Source organism: Bos indicus, chromosome 15, assembly GCF_029378745.1.
Source record: "Bos indicus isolate NIAB-ARS_2022 breed Sahiwal x Tharparkar chromosome 15, NIAB-ARS_B.indTharparkar_mat_pri_1.0, whole genome shotgun sequence".
NCBI lineage: Eukaryota > Metazoa > Chordata > Mammalia > Artiodactyla > Bovidae > Bos > Bos indicus.
Window position 1 is genome coordinate 35,961,095 of NC_091774.1, and position 14,680 is coordinate 35,975,774.

General features: G+C 44.9%; 1 protein-coding gene across 9 annotated transcripts in view; it reads left to right on the forward strand.

Annotated features, from left to right (window-relative positions):
* PLEKHA7 (pleckstrin homology domain containing A7) overlaps window positions 1–14,680 on the forward strand; it is a 228,671-nt gene that overhangs the window by 119,721 nt on the left and 94,270 nt on the right. Inside the window, exon 1 of one of the 9 annotated variants that reach the window (XM_019974600.2) lies at window positions 10,101–10,302. The exons of the other annotated variants lie outside the window; for them this stretch is intronic. The gene's annotated coding sequence lies outside the window, so the exon portion shown is untranslated. Of the gene's footprint in view, window positions 1–10,100; window positions 10,303–14,680 lie in introns of those variants that run through there. 9 annotated transcript variants of the gene reach the window in all.

Here is a 14,680-nt window from a genome sequence, read left to right on the forward strand (position 1 = left end):
GGTCATCTTGGCAGATTGCAGGCCTGGGGTTTGTGTCCATTCCTTACCAACATATTGCCAAATGGTTTTCTGGCCTGGGCTTGAAAACGCCCACCAACAGGAGGCAGCCAGCCAGTCTGATGTTCAGAGGCCACGCTGTAGTGTTGTGGACACTCGATTCCTTGAAAAATCTACCTCCCAGTGACTCCATCTTGGACCTCAGGGGACAAATCAAATCACTCTTTCTCATGATAGCCTTTCAGACGTGATAACAACAATTGTGGGCCCTGAGTCTTCCTAGGTCTTAAAACTCCAGTTCCTTCAGTGGTTTTGACTGTTCACGGCCCTGGCTTCTCTCTCCTGGACATGCTCCAGCTTTCCACTCTGGCCTGTAGGTGTGGTTACCAGAAGTGAACACAATATTTGGATCAGTTCAAAACAGAACTGTTTTTTTTAAAACCTCCCTTTTCTTAGACCCTGCACCACTATTAAGTGAGTCCCAAGATAATCACAATGGTGTGATCACTCACCTAGATCCAGATTCCTGGAATGTGAAGTCAAGTGGGCTTAGAAAGCATTACTATGAACAAAGCTAGTGGAGGTGATGGAATTCCAGTTGAGCTATTTCAAATCCTGAAAGATGATGCTGTGAAAGTGCTGCACTCAATATGCCAGCAAATTTGGAAAACTCAGCAGTGGCCACAGGACTGGAAGAGGTCAGTTTTAATTCTAATCCCAAAGAAAGGCAATGCCAAAGAATGCTCAAACTACCACACAATTGCACTCACCTCACACGCTAGTAAAGTGATGCTCAAAATTCTCCAAGCCAAGCTTCAGCAATACGTGAACCGTGAACTTCCTGATGTTCAAGCTGGTTTTAGAAAAGGCAGAGGAACCAGCGACCAAATTGCCAACATCTGCTGGATCATCGAAGAAGCAAGAGAGTTCCAGAAAAACGTCTATTTCTGCTTTATTGACTATGCCAAAGCCTTTGACTGTGTGGATCACAATAAACTGTGGAAAATTCTGAAAGAGATGGGAATACCAGACCACCTGACGTGCCTCTTGAGAAACCTATATGCAGGTCAGGAAGCAATAGTTAGAACTGGACATGGAACAACAGACTGGTTCCAAATAGGAAAAGGAGTACATCAAGGCTGTATATTGTCACCCTGCTTATTTAACTTCTGTGCAGAGTACATCATGAGAAACGCTGGGCTGGAAGAAGCACAAGCTGGAATCAAGATTGCCGGGAGAAATATCAGTAACCTCAGATATGCAGATGACACCACCCTTATGGCAGAAAGTGAAGAAGAACTCAAAAGCCTTTTGATGAAAGTGAAAGTGGAGAGTGAAAATGTTGGCTTAAAGCTCAACATTCAGAAAGCGAAGATCATGGCATCCGGTCCCATCACTTCATGGGAAATAGATGGGGAAACAGTGCCAGACTTTATTTTTCTGGGCTCCAAAATCACTGCAGATGGTGATTGCAGCCATGAAATTAAAAGACGTTTACTCCTTGGAAGGAAAGTTATGACCAACCTAGATAGCATATTCAAAAGCAGAGCCATTACTTTGCCAACAAAGGTCCATCTAGTCAAGGCTATGTTTTTCCAGTGGTCATGTATGGATGTGAGAGTTGGACTGTGAAGAAAGCTGAGTGCCGAAGAATTGATGCTTTTGAAGTGTGGTGTTGGAGAAGACTCTTGAGAGTCCCTTGGACTGCAAGGAGATCCAACCAGTCCATTCTAAAGGAGATCACCCCTGGGATTTCTTTGGAAGGAATAACCCTAAAGCTGAAACTGCAGTACTTTGGCCACCTCATGCAAAGAGTTGACTCATTGGAAAAGACTCTGATGCTGGGAGGGATTGGGGGCAGGAGGAGAAGATGACGACAGAGGATGAGATGGCTGGATGGCATCACCGACTCGATGCACATGAGTTTGGGGGAACTCCGGGAGTTGGTGATGGACAGGTAGGCCTGGCGTGCTGCGATTCATGGGGTAGCAAAAAGGAGGACACGACTGAGCGACTGAACTGAACTGAAGGTCCTAATGGCTTTGTGACAGCTTTTCCACACTAATTGGGTTTATGGTAAATCAACACCGCTAACTAATACAGATTTTGTATTATTTCCTAGAGCTGCCACAACAAGTTAATACAAACCTGGTGGCTTAAAATAACAGAATGTTATTCTCTGATAGTTCTGGAGGCCTGGAGTCTGAAATCACAGCGTTTGTAGCCTTGGTTCCTTTGGAGGCTCTGTAGGGGACTCTATTCCATGCCTCTCTCTCTGCTTCTGGGGGTTGCTGGCAATTCTTGGCATTCCTTGACTTGTCGATGCATCACTTCAATCTTGGCCTCTGTCTTCACATGACCATCTCCCCAACATGTGTTTTATATACCCCTTGGAATGACAACCCACTCCAGTATTCTTGTCTGGATAATCCCATGGACAGAGGAGCCTGGAAGGCTACAGTCCATGGGATCACAAAGGGTCAGACACGACTGAGTAACTAACGCTTCCCTGAATCCAGAGCAGTGGCACTGGATTTCTATGCAAGCTTTTTTTGACTGGACATGAGGAATCCCAGCTCTCTAAAATATATTTTTCATGTTTTTTAGTAGTAATTAGTCACTGAAAGATGGATTTTTTTAAAAGGCAGGAAATAATTTTAAAACAATGTGATGATGATTTTTTTCCCCCCATAATCCTTGTTTTCAGGAACCTAGTGGTATGTTCTGGTTAATGATAACTATGACTTTAAGCAATTCTCTAACCTTCTCTGACCTCAGTTTCCTCATCTGTGAAACAAAGAGATTGGATGAGGTGAGCTGTATGTCATTTTCAGCTTTGAAATTCTTAATACAGTGGTTTCTGGAAAGCAAGGCTTCCTGTTGATGATAAAAGGTCTCAAGCTGGCTTACTAAACTGAGAATTCACAGCTCTTGTGAAAACAGATTATCATTTATGAATCTGAAAATCCGAAAAACTCTGTCCTTTTGTTCACCTTTGACAGGATATGGAGTCTAAGCTATGACACATCCCCTCCCTCTTCTTGATTACTCAAGTGTAAGATCCTACAGGGCTGGCATTTAGTTAGCTCTTAAATATTTATTACATGAAAGAAAGAATATACTTACATCACATATTATTATTGGGAGCCAATAATGCAGTATCATTCAGGTCTGATCATCTAGTAATTGTGTGCCTTTTAAGATTCCTCTTGGGACTTCCCCAGTGGTCCTGTGGTTAAGAATCTGCTTTCCAATGAGGGAACACAGTTTTGATCCTTGGTCAGGGAACTAAGATCCCACATTGCTCGGGGCAATTAAGTAGAAGATCCTGCATGCTGCAAGTAAGACTCGATGCACCCAAATATATTAATAAATATTTTTAAAAAGATTCCCCCTGAGTGTGCCTCTCAGAAGCAGTTATTTTTATTTATATTCCAGTTGTATTGAGATATAATTGACATATAGCACTCTATAAGGTGTGCAGCATAATGACTTGACTTACATTCATCATGAAATGATTATCCCAGTAAGTTTAGTGAACATCCGTCATCTTGTCTAGATACAAATTAGAGAAACAGAAAAAAAATTACAACGAGAGCTGTTAGGATTTACTCTTAACAAGTTTCATATATAACATACGGCAGTGCTAATTATATTTATCAAGTTGGGCTCTAAAATCACTGCGGATGGTGACTGTAGCCATGAAATCAGAAGACGATTGCTTCTTGGCAGGAAAGCGATGACAAACCTAGACAGTGTGTTAAAAAGCGGAGACATCACTTAGGTGACAGAGGTGTGTATAGTCAAGGCCATGGTCTTTCCAGTAGTCACGTACGGATGTGGACCTGGACAATAAAAAAGGCAGAGCGCCGAAGAATTGATGCTTTCGAACTGTGGTGCTGGAGAAGACTCCTGAGAATCCCTTGGAAAGCAAGGAGATCAAACTAGTCAACCTTAAAGGAAATCAACTGTGACTACTCTTTGGAAGAAATGATGCTGAAGCTGAAATTCCAATACTTTGGCCACCTGATACTAACAGCTGACTCCTTGGAAAAGACCCTGATGTTGGGAAAGATTGAAGGCAGAAGGAGAAGAGGGTGACAGAAGATGAGATGGTGGGATGGCATTACCGATTCTCTGGGAGACAGTGAGAAACGGGAGGCCTGGCATGCTGCAGTCACGAAGAGTCGGACGCGACTTGGCAACTGAACAACAAAAACAACACATTATATCTTTAGTACTTACTTGCCTTATAACTGGAAGTTTGTAGTACTTTCCTCCAATTCCCCCTCCCTCATCTCACCCAGCCCCTACCTTTACCACCCCACCCTCACCTCTGGTAACCACAAATCTGATCTATTTTTCTGTGGGTTTGTTTTATATTTTGTTTGTTTTTGAAGTATAACTGACCTACAGTGCTATGCCTGTTCCTCTTACACAAAGTACTGGTTTTTTTCTATCTCAAAATGATCACCAGGATAAGTGTGATTAGAGTATGTCACCATATAAAGGAATTAGTTACTTATTGACTGCGTTCCCCATGCTGTACATTTCATTCCCATGACTCATTCATTTTGCAAGTGGAAGTTTGTATCTCTTAATCTCCCTTACCTATTTCTTTCCTCACCCCAACCCAGAAGCAGTTTCTTCTCACCTTGTCACATGGCTTGTGGGATCTTAGTTCCTCAACCAGGGGTTGAACCTGTGACCTCTGCATTGAAAGCATGGAGTCTTAGCCACTGGACCACCAGGGAAGTCCCAAGCAGTTACTTTTAAAAGATGGTGGCAATGTTTCAAAGTTGCTTTCTGGAGCAGTTTCCTTGTCTGTGATACAGACGGCTATGAGGCCTGGACTTCGGGGCCTATGCTTGAAACATCATCAGTTCAGTCGCTCAGTCGTGTCCTCCTCTTTTCAACCCCATGAATTGCAGCACACCAGGCCTCCCTGTCCATCACCAACTCCCAGAGTTCACTCAAACTCAATGCGCATTGAGTCGGTGATGCCATCCAGCCATCTCATCCTCTGTCATCCCCTTCTCCTGCCCCCAGTCCCTCCCAGCATCAGAGTCTTTTCCATTGAGTCAACTCTTTGCATGAGGTGGCCAAAGTATTGGAGTTTCAGCTTTAGCATCAGTCCTTCCAATGAACACCCAGGACTGATCTTCAGAATGGACTGATTGGATCTCCTTGCAGTCCAAGGGACTCTCGAGAGTCTTCTCCAACACCACACTTCAAAAGCATCAATTCTTTGGCGCTCAGCCTTCTTCACAGTCCAACTCTCGCATTCATACATGACCACTGGAAAAACCATAGCCTTGACTAGACGGACCTTTGTTGGCAAAGTAATATCTCTGCTTTTGAATATGCTATCTAGGTTGGTCATAACTTTCCTTCCAAGGAGTAAGCGTCTTTTAATTTCATGGCTGCAGTCACCATCAACAGTGATTTTGGGGCCCAAATAAATAAAGTCTGATACTGTTTCCACTATTTCCCCATCTATTTGCCATGAAGTGATGGGACCAGATGCCATGATCTTAGTTTTCTGAACGTTGAGCTTTAAGCCAACTTTTCCACTCTCCTCTTTCACTTTCATCAAGAGGCTTTTGAGTTCCTCTTCACTTTCTGCCATAAGGGTGGTGTCATCTGTATATCTGAGGTTATTGATATTTCTCCCGGCAATCTTGATTCCAGCTTGTGCTTCTTCCAGCCCAGCGTTTCTCATGATGTACTCTGCATAGAAGTTAAATAAGCAGGGTGACAATATACAGCCTTGACGTACTCCTTTTCCTATTTGGAACCAGTCTGTTGTTCCAAGTCCAGTTCTAACTGTTGCTTCCTGACCTGCATATAGGTTTCTCAAGAGAAGGCTTTGGCATAGTCAATAAAGCAGAAATAGATGTTTTTCTGGAACTCTTTTGCTTTTTTGACAATCCAGCAGATGGTGGCAATTTGATCTCTGGTTCCTCTGCCTTTTCTAAAACCAGCTTGAACATCTGGAAGTTCACAGTTCACGTATGGAAACATGCATTTTTCAGGTTTCACAGAACGAGGTCTGTGGTCTCATTCCAGGGGCACATGCTCAGATGGTTTTCTGTTTCAGGATCCCCCTTCTGCCATCAGTGACCCCTGTCAATATCCATAGGGGGCTGCAGTCTCTGGCACCTCTCTTTTGAGTTCTTTAGGGACAGACTGTTGGTAGTGCCTCTCTGGATTTTTCACACTATGCAAGAAGTCTGCTGACTGTCATGGGGTTCACCTTTTCAGGAGACCAATTAGAGAAGGCTAAGGGCATGACTACTTGCTGTTATTGTTGGGAAGATTTTTCTGTTTTTTTGTGAGAGGGAAATTTTCTGGCTTATTTTTGCCATCTTCTTTTAGTTCTTATGCAAGAAATCTTTATTCTTTACAACAGACCTCCTTCCTAAGAGGAAGAGCTTCCCTAGAATCTGATTTCTCTAGAATCAGATTGGGGTTGCAAACTCAAATGTCTGTAGAGGCTTAGTGGATAATGGAAAAGCTGACTGTATGTATGCTGTCTAATTCGTTTTACTCTGTCCACTTGGTTTATCTTTGTCTCCCTAGTTCTGGTTGAGATACAGGCACGAAGAAACTTCTCTCCTGTAGGGAAAGGAGAAATGCAGGTGTGATGACAAATAGCACTAAGTATACACCCTCAACATCCAGAAACAGTAGGGAGTGGTGGGGACTGCAGTGAACTAGAAGGCCATCCCACCTCTCATGGGCTCCTAGTGTTGTCATAGATTTTGATTTACCAGGATGGGCTGAGTATTTATATGAAAATTTCCTGTTGTTAAACTTGGGCTCAATTTAAAATATCTGTTGTTGTTCAGTCGCTCAGTGGTGTCCAACTCTTTGCAACCCCATGGACTGCAGCATGCCAGGTTTCCGGGTCCTTCACCATCTCCTGAAGCTTGCTCAAATTCATGTCTATTGAGTCGGTGATTCCATTCAACCATCCCGTCCTCTGTTGTCCCCCTCTCCTCCTTTCTCTCTTTCCCAGCATCAGGGTCTGTGTGGTTTAACTAAAATGAATTTGCGGGAACAGATTGGTTTGCGGGTAAGCAATCTGAACCCTCTCATACATGTTGGGGTGGGCTCCTGGGTCATCTCTCTATATAGGTTGGTCTGGTAGGGGATCCTAGTGGAGCTGTGTGTGGAGAGGGCTGCTTATGTTCATCCTTGCATGTAGATATGAAGGAATAGAAGATACATAGCATAAAAAAGCAAGTTATAGAAATATATGTACAGTTTTATTCCATTTATGTAATTTCTTTTTAAAATGACGTGTATATATATTTTTAAATGTGTGAGAATTTCATAAAGGCAAAAAACAAAAAGAACACATAAGAAAGTGGCAAAGTTGTTGCCTCTGAGATTGACACTGACACTGAATTCAAGGCAAGAAAGGGATCTCCTGCTTTCTGGTTTATACTTGTCTGTGACTTGGAATACAGTTGACCCTCTGTATCCAAGAATGCAGAACCCGAAGATAAGGAGGGCTTACCGTACTATGCCCTTTTATAGGACATGATCATCTGTGGATTTTGGTATTGGGGAGGGTCCAACCGCTGACAAATGCCAAGGGACGACTGTACTTAATTTTTGTAAGGTAAAATGAAAAGGGTTTTGGGGAAGTATAATTGCTATATAACGAGTGTAAAACTTCAGTGCTGAGAGTACAAGGAGGGAAGAAGGCTGAGTGATCTGGAGTGATCAGGAAGGACCACTGGGAAGAGAAGGGGCCTTGAAGGTTGGGCAGAACTCATTGAGGAGGAAGACTGCAGGAGCCAAAACCCAGGCGTGGGCAAGATGGGGTGACTTGGGGACTGGTGAACCGTTAAATTTGGTAGGAGCCGAGGGTCTAGGGAAGTAGAGAAGGCTTTAGTGGATGATGAGCCACGGAGAGGGTGTGTGTCAGGAGGTAATGGAATGAGAGCCATGTTCCAGCATGATCCATCTGGCAGCAAGGATGAGGGAGTTTGGAGGCAGGACTCCAGGTGGGAGCCGCTCATGTGGCCTCATCCAGCTCCCAGCCAGCTGTCACTGATCCTTGCCTGTATGTTGCCTGGTGAGTGAACAAGGGTTATGGCTATCTACCTGGTGAGTAAGCTCTCAGGAGCGTGGGCTTTTGAGGTTGGCCAGCCTTTGCTGGTGCTCAAAGTGGTTCTTGTGCCTCTACTGACAGTGTGTCTCCCCAGACATTTTGGAGATTCTGTGACGCAACTGGCCATAGACTGAAGTGTAACCACTAAGAATAAGCCCATACTTTGGAGTCAGGTGATATGGGCTTGAAATCTGACTTTGTCATTTACTGGCTATATGACCTTGGGGTTGGCACTTGACCTCCTTGGGCCTCAATATTCACTTTTGAAAAATGGGGATAGAATGATTCACCTTTTAGAGTTGTTATACCCAGCAGATTGACACTTGGCAATTAGGTGTGCTTTGCTGTACTTTACATTGCGGTACTCACTCTGATCTGTAGTTATAAATATTTATATTATTTATGGTTAATATTATCATTGTATCTATTTATGACCATATCAGTTTATTCTTTTGAACTGTAAGCTCCTGTTCAGTGGGGATAATTATGTTCTACTCACTGTCTTATCCTGAAATTCTCACCGCTGAACACATGCTGCTGCTGCTGCTGCTGCTAAGTCGCTTCAGTTGTGTTTGACTCTGTGTGACCCCATAGACGGCAGCCCACTAGGTTCCCCCACTCTGGGATTCTCCAGGCAAGAACACTGGAGTGGGTTGCCATTTCCTTCTCCCATGCATGAAAGTGAAAGTGAAGTCGCTCAGTCGTGTCAGACTCTGCTGAACACATAGTAGGGCTAAATAAATGTTGGATGGATAGAGTTTGTGTTTTTAATCCTACTCCAGCTTTAACAAGCAGTTGACTTGTGATCAATTAGGATATATTGGTGGTTGAGAGCCTGTCTCCTTTGTGATTAAAACGGGATTTGTCAGTTCAAATGTCCTTGTTAGGATAATGCGTCAGGAGGGCTTGTGAGTCCTTCATTCTTTCATTCTACGGCGGCAGATCTGTTTTGTGGAGCTTGATGTTTATAACATTCAGGAGGTCTCATTTAAGAATGCATACAGTTGTAGAAAGCACGTGCCTGGGAAGGGGCTGGTGAAAGTGAGGGGCCCTAACGCTCAAGATTCCTCAGTTTCACAGTGATTTATCTCTGCATTTAAAGATTTATAGAATACTCCCTACAGGCAGTGGTGGGAGTTATGAAGGATATAGAAATTTTTAAAAGGGAAAACATGATTCTCATGGATACAGGTTTTAGTAAAACTGTCATCCCAAGTAGACTCTGAACAAAACCCCTTGCATTTTTCTTCAGCCAGCAAATATTTATTGAGCACCTACTGTGTGCCAGGCACCATGTAGGCATTGGAACATAGCTGTGAAGACAGAAGTCTTGCCCTGTGAAGCTCATATTCCAACTGCATCATAACTTGTGACCCACCTAGAGGCAGTGGAGAGCCGCAGTCTCAGGCCATGGGGATAGAGGCACCTTGATGCCTTTGTTTGCCTGGCCCTTCTCCTCTCCAAGCCTGCTCTGGGAGTTAGAGCAACATGGTTAAATTGATGCAGAGAGGGCCGTAGCCATCCCAAGCAGTGATGAAAGAATCACAGATTGTTACTACCAGGAGTGAGTATGATGGTTGGTAACTGCTCAGGCTCTTCCCGACCATGATCATGAGAGAGAGTGATGAAGGATCCCTCATTTCTCCACCAAAGGCTCTCTGCTTTGGGGCTGATTTCAGCCCCAGTATGGCAGAGCAGAACTGAGTGAGCAATTCATTCTGACTCCAGGGCTCACAAGCGGAGGTATTTCTTATGTCCTCTTACCAGAGCGGCAGCCAACCCCATGGTCTCCAAGAACAGAAATGGGGCCTGGAGACACAGATTGCCTGCCTCATTGTTTACCCCAGCTAGTGCTCTGCTTGGCCACAGTGGGGCGGTGACTCACAGCTGGAAGTGTGTTCCTGCGTTGCTGCCAGATTGCAGATTGTGTGTGTGTGGAGGGTGGGGATGGGGGAGGGGGTAGGGAGGAGAATGAATGAGTAGGAGCCAGTGGCTGCTGGATTTGTAACACCTTGGGAGGCAGCGGCTCCAGAACCAAAACTGAAATAGAGCGGGCGGGCTGCAAGCCTCTCTCCCAGTCTGACTTGAACTGGGAACGCTGGGAAGACACAGCATGGAGCCCCAGCAGAGAGCAAGCATGTCTGCTGCCTTTCCCATGGAGAACGACAGCCCAGGAGCAGGTTAGTTCTGTACTGGTTTCTAGGATTCACTTTACCGTGATGTATTCTGATTTGTGAAAGTCAAGTCATGAGTGAGAGAAAGGGAGTTTTCGATGGAGTGGTTGGGAGCACCTGCAGTTAAGAAAAAAAAAATCCAGTTTAATTGGGAATAAACAGGACAAAAGTATTAACTACACCTCAGTGCTGTCATTACGAAAGATATTCTGTTGGCAAGTGAGACTGGGGAGGACAGCTGTTCTGCCTCCTTCCTTTGTGTTTTCAATTATGTGCAGTGTTGTTACATTTCAGTCTGGCTCCAGCAATAGTCTGAGATGAGCCTCAGCGTCTTAAGATGTTACAGCTGGAGGATCTTTAAAACATCACCTGGTTTAGCCTTCTCGTTTTATACTTGAGAAGTCTGACTTATTGAAGAGCATTAAGTAGAAGCATAAAACTGGATGTTCTTTAAGGTAGAAAATGTTTCTGTGCAGTTTTGAAACTTCTGTAGAGTGTGTGTCCCTGGCTCAGACAGCCTGCTGGGGACGCTGTTTTGTCTTAGGCTGCGCTTTCTGAGCCATGAGGGCTTCCCTCGTGGCTCAAACGGTAAAGAATCTGCCTGCAGTGTAGCAGACCCTGGTTCGATCCCTGGGTCAGGAAAATCTCCCTGGAGAAGGGAATGGAGAACCCACCGAAGAACCCACTCCGGTATTCTTACCTGGAGAGTTCCATGGACAGAGTAGCCTGGTGGGCTACAGTCTGTGGGGTTGCAAAGAGTAAGACATGACTGAGCGACTAACGTTCACTTTTTTCTGAACCATAGGGCTCCAACCAGTGAAGGACAGAAGTGTGGCTCAAGGAATGTGCTTATTGATCTTAAACTACTTGGCTTGGCAAGGGAGTTTAAGTTTAAACAGGAGGCTGAGTGTTTTGCCTTAACTCAAAGGGAAAAAAAAGTGTTCTTTAGCCAGGCTAATAATACTGAAGCTTGTAAAATAGAAAAGACAAAACAACTCTGTTAGAGTGGAGATTTAGAGCTAGCAAAAGAAAAATATGACAGGAACTGAAGGTTGAGTGTCTGCTCTGGGGCAGGCACATTATCAGTGTGAGTGCTCTTTTTAACAGTCTCGCAGAATTGGAGTTGGCTCCTCTTTACAGATAAAGAAACCAACACGCTCAGAAAGGTCTTTAACTCCTTCAAGGTCGTACACCTCCAGTGTGCGGCAGAGCTGGGGTTTGAACTCCAGCGTGTACGACTCTGAATAACCTGGGGTTCATGCTTTGGAGGCCTCAGGTGGCTTCTCCAGGTGGAGGGTCTAACCCCATCATTGGACTGATGAGGAAACTAAAACCCAGCAAGACTGTATGTTTGCTAGTTGGTAGTAACAGAACTGGTCTCTTCACTCCCATTACATTGCTTCTCTGCCAACTTGCTTTAAAAAAAAAAAGAGGGAAGCAATCTGGGTTTGATTTCTTCATTCAGTCAGGAGTTGGACTTTAGTCTTTTCATGGTTATTGAAGTCCTGTGGAGCCACAATTAAAACTTCCTATTAAACCAGCAGTCCTAAGTATTGGAGCCCCATGTGGGGGCTCTGGGAGAAGAGAGGCTTGCAGTGTGGGGTACTGGGTCAGAAGAGGTAATTTATGAAATGAATTGGCTACTGAATGCATCTGAAAACACTTGGAGAGCCTAATGAAATACAGAACTTTTCAAATTTTGCCAGAAGACTTCAGTCTGTTAAAATCAGTATTTGGGAAGGAAACCCCTCCCTCTTGCAAGATTTGAGAGCTTTCAGTTCACTCCATTAATTTTGTGACTCCCTTGAGCCCAGCTCTGTCTGCGCTGGGCTTAGCCCCCTTTGGCACTTTTAGGTGAGGAGAGCGGGTCCTGACTACCCCTCAGGGTGTTGGGTCTGAGGGTTGGCTGAATTTCATGTCTCTGCCTAGCTGGGTGTGAGTCAAGCATGGACATCGTGGGGATGGGGAAGGCCCTTCCTTGGTCTGTGCCACACTCCCCAGGGCTGGTGGACTCTCCCAGCCTGGGTGTAGGATCTTCATCAGGGCCTGGGGGCCCCAGCCTCCCCCACTCTCTCTGGGGCATGTGTGATACGTTGGGCTGCTGAAATCAGAAAGTGAGATGGGTTCTGCACAGCCTCTTCCTGAAGGTGGTGTGAGTTTGTGCTCTGGCTGGTGAGATAAAAGAGTTCAAGAGCCTGCTCCATGGCATTGCTGTTCTGTGCTGTGGGGGATACATTAGAAATCAGTGAAGAACTGTTCCCAGCCCTGCGGTTAACTTAGGATCTTACTTGGGCTAGGGGAGAGGGGGAGGAGAGCAAACACCGATGAAATAGTAGAAAGCAATGTGAGAGTGTATAATCATCACCAAATTGCAGGTTTCACACCAAATAATCTCCCAGTTCACAAAAAGGAGATACAGGTGATGTTTGTATTGTCCTCCTCTGTGTTTTTAATCACCTAGTAATTGCCTCCAGGGTGTTTGCATTCCACGCTTTGATTCTCTCTGCTGAGTGTTCTTCCTTCTCCTTTGCAGGGGTGGTAGAGGGGGTTGCAGGGGAGGGTTAATTTCTCCAAATTATATTGTAACACAGTTGGGAGAGAGCCAAGGATGAAGCGATTTTAGCATGCTGGTCTCTGATGCATCCTTCCTCAGGTAGTAAGAGCAGAAGCCACTGCCTTCGGATGGCTTACGACCCTTCAAGTTCTTGTCGTTTTGTGACCCGAGTCCAAACTTCTATAAGGTTAGCTAGCCTATTTGGAGGCATGACCTCACTTTAAAGTAGGAGTTTCCTTAGTCATTATTTCTCATTCATTCATTCAGCACGTATAACAGAGCTGGACTCTGTTATGGGCTGATAATAGCAGTAAAAAGACAGGCAAGGTCCTTACTCTCCTGGAATATACCATTAGTCAGGGATACTGATGATCATCAGTAAGAAAAATAACAGTTAGTAATAATTAAAATAGGATGATGTGATATGACTGGGAGCTACTACTTCAGTGGGTGGTTGGGAAGGGCTCTGAGATGATAATTCTGCTGAATGGCAAGGAACCAGTTAAGTACAGGGGAAAGAGCATCCAGTACAAAGTTGTTAAGTAGGAAAGAGCTTGGTGTTCAGGGAGCAGAAAGGCGATGAGTGTGGCTGGAGCAGGGTAGGGAAGAAGGAGAGTGGTGTAGGAAAAGGATGGGGCTAGGCAGGGGCCAGATCACCTGGGGTCTTGGAAGCCAAGGTAAGGAGCTTGAATTTTAAGTCTATGGGTGATGTGGAGCTGTTGTATGGTTTAAAGGGGAAGTGTGTGTTATCTGACATTTTAAAAGATCCATCAGGCTTTCAGTGAGGATGATGGATGGTATAGAGGCCAGAGTGGAAGCAGGAAGAGCAGTTAGGTGGCTGCTGTGATGACTAGGGTGTGGCTGTAGACATGGAAGGAAGTGTATGATTCAGAGTATGTTTTCTAGATGGAGACAGCAGGACTTGCTAATATATGACATGTGGAGGTTAAGGTAGGAGTGGAGGATGCCTCCTAGGTTGTTGAGTAGTGATGCTGTTAGTGGACAAAGGGAAACCTGGAGGGAAGATTATTGGGTTTGGTGGGAGTGAGGCGAGGAGACTTGTTCTGGTTTTGCCCTATTCCAGTTTAGATGCCTGTTAGTTACCGCCATTGTCAAGACACAGCCAGGTTCAATGGATGTTAATTGAGTACCTTCTGTATGCCAGGCATTGTGTGATGCCCTTTCATATATCCTCACAACAACCTTTCCCTGTGTGTAAATGGAAGAACTGAGGCTCAGAGACCTGAGGTGGCTTGTTCTGGTTTATACCCAGATCTTCTGACCCCAGGACTCTGGACTGATGTGGTGCCCAGGGTGGATATTGAAGGAGGTTGATGGCACTCACTTGGAGAGAGAACGGGGACTATCTGTTGGCTTGTCAAGGCCTGCTTCCCGTGTTTCTGGAAGAAGGGCCTGTCAGAGTCATGCTAGTGTGCAGAGAGCTGCTTGACATTTTCAAAACAGTGCAAGCTCCAGAGACCACATCAGTAACCTCCTAAGCCCCCCTTAGGAAATGCCACATGAATAGCAGTGACACTTTGTACTAAATGAGCAATTCTGTAAAAGTGTTAAGTAAAAGAGAACAAAAGCTGCCTGAGAAATGTTGAGGGAGTGTAGAGATGCCATCGGGACTCTTGGCCCTTACGTCTTTACTCTGCAGCCCAGCCCAAATGGGAGCTGAAGGCAGGGAGGCAGTTTCTTAACATTTTTGGAGTTTGTATTATCAATTCGGGGACCTAACTAGGAGCACTATTTTGTGACCCGGAGCCGTGGTTTCCTGGAGACACTGGGATTTAGAACAAAGATAGTAAGGGCCTTAACAAGCCTGGA